This window comes from Diorhabda sublineata, chromosome 11 (assembly GCF_026230105.1).
Source record: "Diorhabda sublineata isolate icDioSubl1.1 chromosome 11, icDioSubl1.1, whole genome shotgun sequence".
Classification (NCBI taxonomy): Eukaryota; Metazoa; Arthropoda; class Insecta; order Coleoptera; family Chrysomelidae; genus Diorhabda; species Diorhabda sublineata.
This window is the reverse complement of record NC_079484.1, coordinates 12,349,706-12,361,719: the sequence shown is the minus strand read 5'-3', so window position 1 is coordinate 12,361,719 and position 12,014 is coordinate 12,349,706.

Below are 12,014 nucleotides of genomic sequence, written 5' to 3'. Positions count from 1 at the left end.
TAGTTACGAAGGTGTGACTAAAGATGCTCCGTCAATTTTGAACGCCGGAAATTAATCTTTTTCGAGTTCAAGCTAGCAATGCACATAGCATCTGCTAGACTCAGCTACGTTTTTGGTTTTGTGGTATTATATAGAAATAATGATATTCATATATCGCGCATTAGTTTTAATATCAATATATGTTATTAATTTAGCTTGTGTGGGGCTGTTTCTCCTTGATACACGCTTCAGCTGAATTTCACTTTATCTGTAGCTCAGACATTGATGATGAATCTTTGCTTCGTCCATTATTGTCAATTAATGTCTTATTTTGATTGAAGGTCTTCTGGTAGTCTATTGATTTAAGAGGTTAGTTATATTTCAAAATATTGTGGGCTAGTACTGTGTGAGAATGATCTATGAAGTTGAATCTTTTGCTTGTTCCACAGGTAATTTGTGGATATCTTAAATTTATTGATATTCAATAAACTGATTCACATTTTTAACTCTGTATAAGAAAAAAGTGTATTTTCTTTGTATGGTTACGGCAAATGAAGTATAAGTACAAATTTGAAAGATAGATTTCAAAAATAGACATTTTATCATATTAATTTTGTATTACATTAATAAAAGTTTTAACCATTCTTAAAATACAACACACTTTTTTCTAAATTGCCTAGAAAATGTCTATTGATTATATCGTTGATCTTAAAAATAAAAATAAATTGTCTATCTAGAATTAATAGGTTTACATTCATGTTCCTGTCACTCATTTTATTCTTATATTAAGAATTACTATGTACTGTTAACTTGATTTATTAATTTGCAAAATGTCAAAATGTTGATTTTCATGTTCACCACCCGTAATTAACCATTGGGTTAAAGAAAGAGTGGTATAAAAACTTGTATTGAGTCTTTATCAATCATCAAATCATGTCAATTATAATATTGTCACTGACAATTTGCTTATTTATATTGATCTATAGATTACCTTCATCATGATTATCAAAATAGAACTTTGTAATAGAAGATCTTGAGGAAACGGTTCTTAGCAAACTTGATATAAATATTGCATTCTTTTTCCGATATGTAGATGTTGCATTACTGCTGTACCAAAGAATCAAATTGAAAGCATAAGGAATTCAATTCTGTCATAAAAAACTTCAATTCACAATCGAGGTTGAGCAAAATAATAGAATCAATTTTCTGATGTCACATTATATAAAATTAACAATAACATAAGAACAAAGTGGTATACGAAACCAACTTGGTCCTCAAGATATTTAAACTTCAATTCGTGTCATCCAACGTCACAAAAAAGATCAGTGATAATAAGTTTGGCTGATAGATCTATCCAATTATCTGATCCTGAATTTAGATGCTTAGCTATTCAAAAAGCAAAAACTGCATTGAAAGAAAATAATAATCCGGAAAAAATGATGAATAAAATATTCAAGAAAAGGATAAACAGATACTACAATCAATTTAAAAACAAGACTGAAACGAAACATCAAAACATAAAACATTTTTCCTTACCATATGTATAAGGACTTTCCAAACAATTATCGAATTATTTCAATAAATATGATATTAGTATAAGTCATAGAGGACATTATCCAAATATTTCACTAAATTAAAATCTAAAACAGCAAAAAACAAAAGAAGTAGTATTATATATCAAGTGCCTTGTACTAATTGTGACGCTATCTACATAGGACAAACGTCTCAGTATTTAAAAAATAGACTAAGAGGTCATCAATACGATAAAAAAATAGAACTGCATTAATGAACCATGAAAAATAAAAAAAACATAAATTCAATTATAAAGATTAAAAAATTCTTGAAACGGAGTCTAATACACGAAAAAGAGAATTTAGAACGAAAAAGCTATAAATGATAAAAAAGATCTAAATAATTTAAAGAAAATTTATAGCTGTATATTGTAAATTCTAAGGAATTTAATATATTTGAAATGTGGAAACCAGGGAAAAATGAATTTTTCTTATTGGAACAAAGTTTTAAGTTGATTTTATCCTTATTTTGATATTCATTATGAAGGTGATCTATAGATCAATATAAATAAGCAACTTGTCAGAGACAATATCATATTTTAATATAGATAAAAAGTCGAAACGTCAAAATTTCTCTTTCTTTTAAAAAGTATCAAGAAGCGACCTAAAATCAAATACATTTAGATGCATTATTATTATTATTATTATTATATATATATATATATATATATATATATATATATATATATATATATTATTTATATATATATATATATATATATATATATATATATATATATATATATATATATTATAATTCCTTTATCGAACAACTCATGTCACTAGTGGTTGACGCCAACGTCCTATCAGGGAAGTCGATCTAAAAATTTCTTCCTTCTGACATTGCGCTAGGAGCGGTCGACGCCCTAACTAAATAATAAGAAGGCGTCGCGTTAACTTATTGGATTTTCAATAGACCAATGAAGATGAGGTTATTTCCAAATTTCTTACGTTTGAAGTCAGAGAATCAATATGTGGTTGACAGCTTTTATTGAGTAACTGTGAATCTTGTCAATTATTATATTTTTTTAGTATGATATTGATCAATATTTCTAATATTGAAGTTTTAAAATTGAACTGAATGCACAAAGGATTTCTTATCTAGATTCTTTATATCAGAGGAAGAGCCTCCAACAGTTTCTTAAAACTACTTGTACTAGGTCGACATCTACTTGATAGATTCACAAGAAGAATGAGACTGTAGAATATAGATGAATTTGGAAGACACATTAGATCTAGTAGCAATGGAATAAAACACAAGCCGTACATTAGCTATCGAAATAATTACAAAAGTGATATGTAAATATAAAAATTCTATATATGCTATTTTGCAATATAACATATATACTTTTCCCAGCGCTGGTCAATGAATCATCTCGGATTTTTTGGCAATTGGTAATTAATATCACAAAGTTTGCACAACTTTTCTAAGTATTTTCGCGGTGCGCAACTTTCATATGTGCTTATACGATATTTGGGCCTCAACAGTCAAGCGTTTACTTACAGTACTCCACGTTCTTGAATGTGACAAACGCTATGGACATGCCACAAAGCTTACGATTAAATTAAAAACAAAACACCTTCGCCAAAGATATCGTAGGATTTCTGACAGACCATTACCGTATTGAACTGATATTAAACATCACATATAGGTACTGCTAACTGCTAACTTCTAGCTAATTCTTTACAGTTCTCAGTCGATATGAATTGGCATATGCAATATTTAGAGTTAGCTTAGATATCATCGAGAACTTCTACGAGTATTCTATCGCTACGGGCAAAAACAAAGTACACAGGTAAAGTAGTGTAAGAAGAGCATATAAATATAAAAAATATACTACTATGGTATTCTTGATCCTACGGTTCCCTTCCAAAAATCATCGATTGATAGAGCTGTTGAAAATTTGTTCTTTTTATCAAAACCTTTCATGTTCACGATCTCTAGTCCTTCGGGAACCTCCAGAATAACGTTGTCAAATCCTTGCAGTGGACAAATTAAACCAATATAACAATATCATTGTTACATTCCGGTTTATACGCGTAGCAATTTTTGTTTAGCGAAGTCCGGTCTTACTTTTCTGACCAGTATGGCTACGTTAAGGAGAAAATTGCATTCAAAAGTTTTTTAAAATTAAAAATAGAGTCGACTTGGTTCAATTATACTTAAAAAAAATGATATTTCGACTAATAATAAGGATTTCGTTCAATTAGCTTGTAATTGTATCTTCAAAGAATTCTGCCACCTGCCTTGACAACCACTCCAACACTATCGTTTTGACATCATTAACAGTACACATGATTTTATATTAATACAAGATAAACGTGAAATCCCGATTATTTGAACGTTTCATCACAATGACGTACAGAGCACTTTGAGAATCTTTAGAAAACTGTTAATCAAATGATGAAATATGACAGAAACATGGCTATTGTAGACTCATTGTGCATATTAGTTGGGCCATCTTAAACAGTTTTTACTCCATACATTGCGGAGATCTCTCGCCTTCATCTACAGGATAAGAGTCTTAGTCTTGCAATTGATATCGGTCAAATTGAACTATCTCTAACTATAATTGCTAAACATAATGGTGAAAAGTAACTTCAAACAGCTGGTTTTACTGGGTAATACATAGTAAAAACTTTCCTAACGAAGCAGTTTTATTGAATCTACATCAATCCACATGAATTGGATTTAGTTGAGTATAGAATATTACTTCCATATCTAATGAAAAACAACATTTTGTACTTAAAAAAACAATTATTAGAGCTCTTTAATCGACACTGGTATATTACTGATTACTGTAATTACTAGTACGTGATTGGGAAGCCTCGCTCTATACCTGTTTATTTTGCGTCATCTTAGTAATGAAAATGAACTAATTGTTAATTGCACACGATATTTATAGTTTATAGTTTTATTTTTATTTGTTGATGATTAGTGAACATTAGTAGTCACGTTTTTCAATAAGTGACTTTGACCTTAGTCAATTGAATTCAATGACAGCAATATACTTTCAATAATACAAAGTATCAAATCAGTTGGAATTATTTATAGTAGAGCACGTTATTAACTTTTTAAACTTTTATTGGTAATACAGGTGTGTAGATAAGTGAAATTATAGTCCCTCTTTCAAATATGGTTTTAGACGAGAGTTGCTACTGTTCTGATATATACAAAAAAAATTTATAATTGAACATGACTTTATTGTTTTTCAAAATATTCTCCATTAAGATCAATACACCAATCGACACAAGCATTTAGACAATCAAATATTCATGCAATATTGAATGTATACAATTGAAACTATACAATTTACGCACAGAATCGGTGTTTTTTTGCACAACATTCGATTTTGGAGGACCTTCACGAAATTCAACCTGTAGCGAAGTGCGATCACTATTGAACTCGGAAAAACAACGAAACACGGTGGTTCGAGATGGTGTTTCATCATCAAACATCCAGCGATAGATGAATATTTCAAGCATCTGTGAACAACTTAGACAACACTCGTGTGAAAACACGTTCTGAATACGTTCACCATTAAAATGCCAAACTTTATGATGACAATGTCAGATCTTAGATATTCGCATCAGTGTTGAATATTTCGAAACTCAAGTAGCAACCCTCGTACTTCGTTTAGATTAAATCCCAAAAGATTTCTCACTTTCTGCATAGTCCTAGTACATCAAATCTTTTGAGGTGAGTTTTTATGTGTAGTTATTGGAAACTGAACTCCCTACTAATACTCGTATCTGAAAGAAATCATTTATTGACTCCTTACCCCAGTTCTATTCTGTTTGGGTAGCAAAATTTAAATGTCATTTTTCTCTTTCTATTTTTATACTTGCTTCTCTGCAGCTGGGAAATTGAAGGAATGAATTGCTGACAGATCGACGCTCAATTTTTTCTATTCCCAGAAATAGCATCACTTATTATTCTTAAGGGTATTGAAAAATATGACATTATTTATCTCCTTGTCTGAAACCAGAAAAATTATATTATTTATTATTGCATTTTTTGCCTGATGTCATTAAACTGTTACTCAATTGTAAAATTTAAATATAAGGAAATAAACTGAACTAAATACTAGTCAGTTAATTCTGAAATACTTTCACGGTTGTCTGAATAATATAAATCTAAACCAGTAGCACCCTTCGCCGTTTCGATTATATAATATGCAAAAAAATTGAAAACTGAGATATAGAAAGTTTGAATATTCTGCTCTATTGGTCAACCAAACAACGGTTTCAAAATTATCTCATGGGTGCACTTCGCTGCACAAACACTTTTTGTTTTCATGAGTGATCGCTTATATTTCATGTAAGGTTATCAAATAGTCAAATATTTTGAATAATGAATGTTTATTATTTGCTAGCACTTGTTCAAGCAAATGAACAATGACCCGTTTCAAAGTATTCAAAAAAATATTTTATTGTACAGTCTGTTCTTCAGTGGGCGAATCAAATTATCTAATGTAAACAAAAGCGTTCCAAGTGTCCAAATGATTCAAAATCGCTCGATATCTGTTATTTTCCGCGGTTCAAAAAATATAGACAGAAAAATCAATTAATATAGCTAACTGAGCTAACTCTTCATAAATCGAGAAAATCTCCCTGAACCTCAACTATAACGAGAAAAAGGGGACGCGAATTACGATGTGGTCTAGTCAGACCATGGGGTGGTGGAATATGTCGTGGATGAGCTTTTCATCTCCTGAGTGTGTATGAATCAATGTTTCTCATAGTACAGGATTCCACTGCTCCATTCTGCAGGTATCTCTTTTTTCGATGAAACTTTTATTAAATGAATGTTAAGACGGATTAGCGATAGTCTATAAAAATTAGCTGCAATTACCTGTAAGTAATTTTCGTACCTTATACTATATTTTTTAATCAATTTCACGTCATTTGAAAGAAAATGATCTCGTGAATTGAAATTAAAATGGTTGCCTGCTCTCAGTCAGCCGCAGCGTTTCGTAGGAGGGGTGCGAGGAGCACACGTGCATCGAAAGCACAGACGAATCCGAAAGATCATTCGACGAGCGCACAAAAAAATTTTATCTGCCAAAGTGAGTCCTAGAGATGGGCAAACATACGAATTTTTAAATAGGTAATTATTATCATCAAGACAAAACGAAAAATTATCAGCAACATCTAAGATTTTCCAAAATGGGCAAAAGTATTGACTTTTAGTTACTCTGTTGTTAACTCTTTTATAATTCTTCTTTTATTCACGGTAATAAATATTTCAAGCTAAATACAGGATTAAAGACACCGTCTTTATACCTTGATGCACCCTCCTATATAATCTGTGCTCACTCTGTCACTCACCTGATTTTCAAAAAATTTTAATACAAAATTTAAGTTCTGTCTATACTTATTACGAAAATCCATGGTTGCTAGTTGGAAAACATCCGCATATATCGGTTGACATGATTTGAATGAACGATCCTCGCTCAGGGTGAGTGGACGGGCGAGAGAGATGTATGAATAGTTACGTGCTGTAAACAATAGTATAGTGTAGTGAAAATGTAGTTTTATTATTTTTTCACTTATTATTGATAAAGCACGAATTCCTGGAGAACAATGACAATTTTTATCGCACGAGAAAATACCTCTATTTGAAAAGTTATCTCCTAAAAGGATCTGTACAAAAAATTGGATGTTTTTTATTCGTTTTTCCAATGTTCATGAATATTTATTTGTAATGTAATCTTTTTATCAAAAATAATTTTATCAATATGAAATCATTCAAATATTAGCATGTTTGTGTTATTGTGGTTAAGCATAAAATGTATGTTATGTTAGCTACAAAATACGTATTACGGGAACTGTGGCTATGGTATAAGCGTCACTGCTACCATACTTTGTCCTCATTTACACCACATTACAACAAAGTTCTTTAAAAAAGCTCATCTATAAAATCGAGTGTTGGGGTCTAAGACTATCATCTACTCCCTGTCATTCATGACAGAGATAAACAATATTCTTCCTGCTTACCTGCTACGAGAAGTTTGGATCTGTTCGTATTATTATGGATACTAGTATTCAATAGTGCCTATCCGACCATAATTCCGAAAAAAAAAATCAAAAAAAAAATCGCAACATTATCGAAATTTTGTATTTATCTGAAATAAATAGGGATACACTTTGGAGTTAATGATTTTGTTAATATAACCGAAATTTAAGATTTATCTAAATTGAAATAGAGACCATATAAACAACAAACTTTTCTATAAAAAACTCTGTGAAAGGAAAAGATTTACTTGCTTCTTTCAAAGTATCGTATAGAATAGCCAGATATAAAAATCTCAACCTAACCATTGGTGGAGAACCTATACTGCTATTTGTGATGGAGATCTGTAGAAATTATGTTTGAAGATAACTTCTTTAACAATTATACTATAGACCTCCAATAAACAATAATATTGCCCGCAGAATTGGTGATATAGCCTTGGATATATATCTAGCGTGAATTGTGTGACAAATTGTTTTTAATTCAGTTTCAGATAATATTTTGAAAAAGACTGAAATAAGTTGAAACGTCAATTTTTATCTTTTGTTTTTTTTAATTATTAAAAAGAACGAAATTTTATATATGTTTACTTATCTAAATGTTTTCGATTTTACGTCTCTTCTGTTTTGATAATTTTTTAAGAAAGATAAAAATTGACGTTTCGACTCATATCAGTCTTTTTCAAAATATATTGATACTGACAAGCTGTATATTTATAGTAATCAATATATCACCTACATAATGAATATCAAAATAAGGATAAAATCAACTTAGAACTTTGTTCCAATAAGAAAAATTAATTTTTCCTTGGGTTCCACATCTCAAATATATTAAATTTATTAGAATTTACAAAATAGAACTATAAATTTTACTCAAATTATTCATGTCTTTTTTATCATTTATAGCTTTTTCGTTCTTATTTTTAGAAATCGTTCACATTCATAAGAATGAAACAGCTATAAATGATAAAAAAGAGCTGAATAATTAAGTATACGTATGTCAAATAAGCAAATTTGAAATGTGCCTGGGCCTTGTGTATGACTGACAAAGAGCTTCCAGCTTTCAAAGAAATAAGTTCTAGTCTCAAGTTTGTGGGTAGTTACTATACGAAAATGAAGCCCCAAAAATCAAGAATCCTTAATCCACAGCTAAAGACTGAATCTACAGCTACAAGGATCACACACATATAATATGTTGGACGCCAATTATAAAGATATTAATTTATTTAGAAGCAGCGTGGGATGAGGGATGATTGAATAAACTAGAAATTTTGGCTAATGTGAATAATTGCTATCAAGTAGATTAGAGACCAATTGGAAATTTTTTCTATTATGCAGTGATAAAATCTTTCTAGACTTTTTACTGCCTGTTACTTGTTTCATCTTCTAAAATGTTGTATCAAATGAAGATTCCTTGATTTTTTTATTATAAATATCAAAAACCTGGGTAAGTTATTTGATTTACGTTTATAGACTCCTCTATCTTGTGTGATACTTCAATTATTGAAGGTCAATCACATTACTAAATCATTCAATGTTCAGTACCTGAACATAGCTGCAGATTTAAGGAGATACACAGTAATCAACCCAAAAGAAATCCCAAGTATATGCAGTGTACATTTATTTCAGAGAGGAATCGACTTCAATACTTGATATTCAATTTTTTTGGTAGCATATGATGTATGAAATTTTTCTTGGGTTTGTATAGGTGGTCCCAACGTGTATAAGTACATGTTTCTGAACGTGAGTAGCTTGAACTTTAACGAATTAAAAAGAAGGCAAAATATAGAAACGTCGACTTATTGTTAAACATGTTTTTCCATTAAGACCGGAAAAAGGAAAAGATAGGTATGACTGTGTTTGAAAATCAAATGAAAAGTAAAATATTGTTGATTATAAAGGCTTAAAGAAATATTTGATAATTATTATAATATTCTCATTATTCTTCGAAGCCTACATGACCTGTATAATAATAATATTAAATCCAATATCAAAAATATCCAGAAACGACCTACAGTTCAGTTGATACAAAATTCACTGATTTTCTAGAACATTCATTTCTGTTGCAAACAATTAACATTCATAGATATTTAATATATAATTTTTATTGCAATGTTTACGTACAGCTACAGTCCAAATTCTCGTAGTGTCCGGTTGCTAATGCAGTGTCCACCCAGTATTTTCTAACTTTAGGATTAAATGATTTGTGTACCATTTTATTGTTGATTATTGTATTCATATCAATGGATTGTTCTATTGTCTGTCTCAGAAAATAAGAACAACGAATTCCAAAAGCAGATGGGAATTTATTTCTCTGGATATCAAATGTAGAATTTGGAATTATTTTCTTTCCCATATTTTTCTATATAATTACTGTATATAACTAACATGCTGTTTGAGAATACTGCAAATAGCCTGAAAAATGAATTCCTTTTCATAATACTGGCTTATACAGGCGAAATGGGCGGAACACCAAACGTTTGCAGATTTTATTTTTATGAAACATTTTCGAGATTTGACGACAAGGGTTAATACTTTAAATGTATTTATAATTTTGTTTAGTAGATATTACAATTTTGATACTTTTTTGGAGTTTCTGACTTACGTATTACGGTTTAAAAAACATTTTATGCAATTGTAAGTACTAATATTAGTAGTCTTAAGGAATTATCCCAGTATACCGAAAAATGTTTTTGACGTTTTTGTCCAATCACATTTATTTCCGTATTGTGATAATATAAACATTTGTTTAAGTTGTCTTATCAGATTTGATTGGATAAGATATTTTATGATAATACATTATTATTCATGACATTATTATTCATGACAGATCCAAAGGAATGTAAAAAAATGACTTTTTCGATGATTGTTGAGTTTGAAGATAGAGAAGGATCGTTACAAAAAACCGCCGATATGTTTGATGATCCTGACAGTAGCTCTCATATTTCTCTACAGTACCTCGTAATTTAAGAAATTTAATGAAACTGGTAGTGTAAAAAATATTTCGGGTTGTAGTCCAAAGCTACAAATGAAGATAATGAACCTAATGTTATTCAAGTGTACAGGAAGTATCCAGTACCAAAACTAAATAACGGTATGAGAGCTCTGTAAGGATACTTGAAAAAATAAATTTCATCTCTATAAAGTGCAATAACATCAATGAAACACTAAATGAAAATAATCCTGATAATTATGAATAATATTGATGTGAATGATACATTTATAAATAACATTGTGTTTTCCGATGAAGCAACTTGCTTGAAAGATATTACCAGAAATAATATGTTTGTTTCCCAATCTTATTAATCATTTACACTTATCAGAAAAATATGGTTTGAGCACGATAACTGTGCACCTCCTTATACTGCTAGGATTAGACATACCTGAGCACTGTACTTCCATAGATATGGGTGACATAAAAAGCTCATCGGATTTATATCCACTGGATTTCTTTCACTTCCACTCTTGAAGAACTAGAAGATCGAATCAGAATTACTGTACAAAATATAACACTCGAAATGATTTCCAAGATCATTTGTTGTCAGATTAGGATACTATGAGGTAACCGACGATTTTTACTTCGAACAAATACTGTAAATAAATAATGAATTTTCAACTGTTGTTAATTTTGTATTAAATAAATATTAAGCCCTTTCACTAAAGCAGTAAATCAGACCCACTAATCGTGGTATCAGAACATTCAAAAACGTCATATCTACTCAATATATATATATATATATATATATATATATATATATATATATATATATATATATATATATATATATATATATATACATATATATATATATATATATATTTCTCACATTATGTAATGACAATTTTTTTGTTAATGCTGCATTATCTGATATATGAAATCATCAGACGATTTTTTTAATACGTCTCCTTATATATATATATATATATATATATATATATATACTCAACAAATTACACAAATAAAAATACAGGTAATAATTTTTGGAATTTTATTTGTAACAGAAATGTCGTGCACTCAGTGGCAACCCTAATGAAGTCATTTGAAAGTGAATATTGATTTCTCGGCAGTTTGTTGTCTGAGAAATTATTGATGATAAATCTTATAACTATTCGCATAAATAAGTAATCGAATTTTGTACTAACGCAGTTACTACAGCTTACTGAAAACATAAATGCATAAACATAATTTTCTGCTTCTACCTCATGTTTAACGTGAAAAATATATTTAGTGAAAAATTAGTGACCATGCAGTGAATTGATGAAAATTATGGTGATGTTTTTAAGGAATTCAAAAAATATGAAGTCTCAACATCTATAGGTTTTGCGCCTTATGGCCTATATTATAAAGACTGGTTGAATGGAAAGCTCCTAAATATAAATTTGATTTCTCCCCGACACATGCATTATCAACTGTTCAATCGGCAAAAAGCTCCTCACATCCAAAGCTAT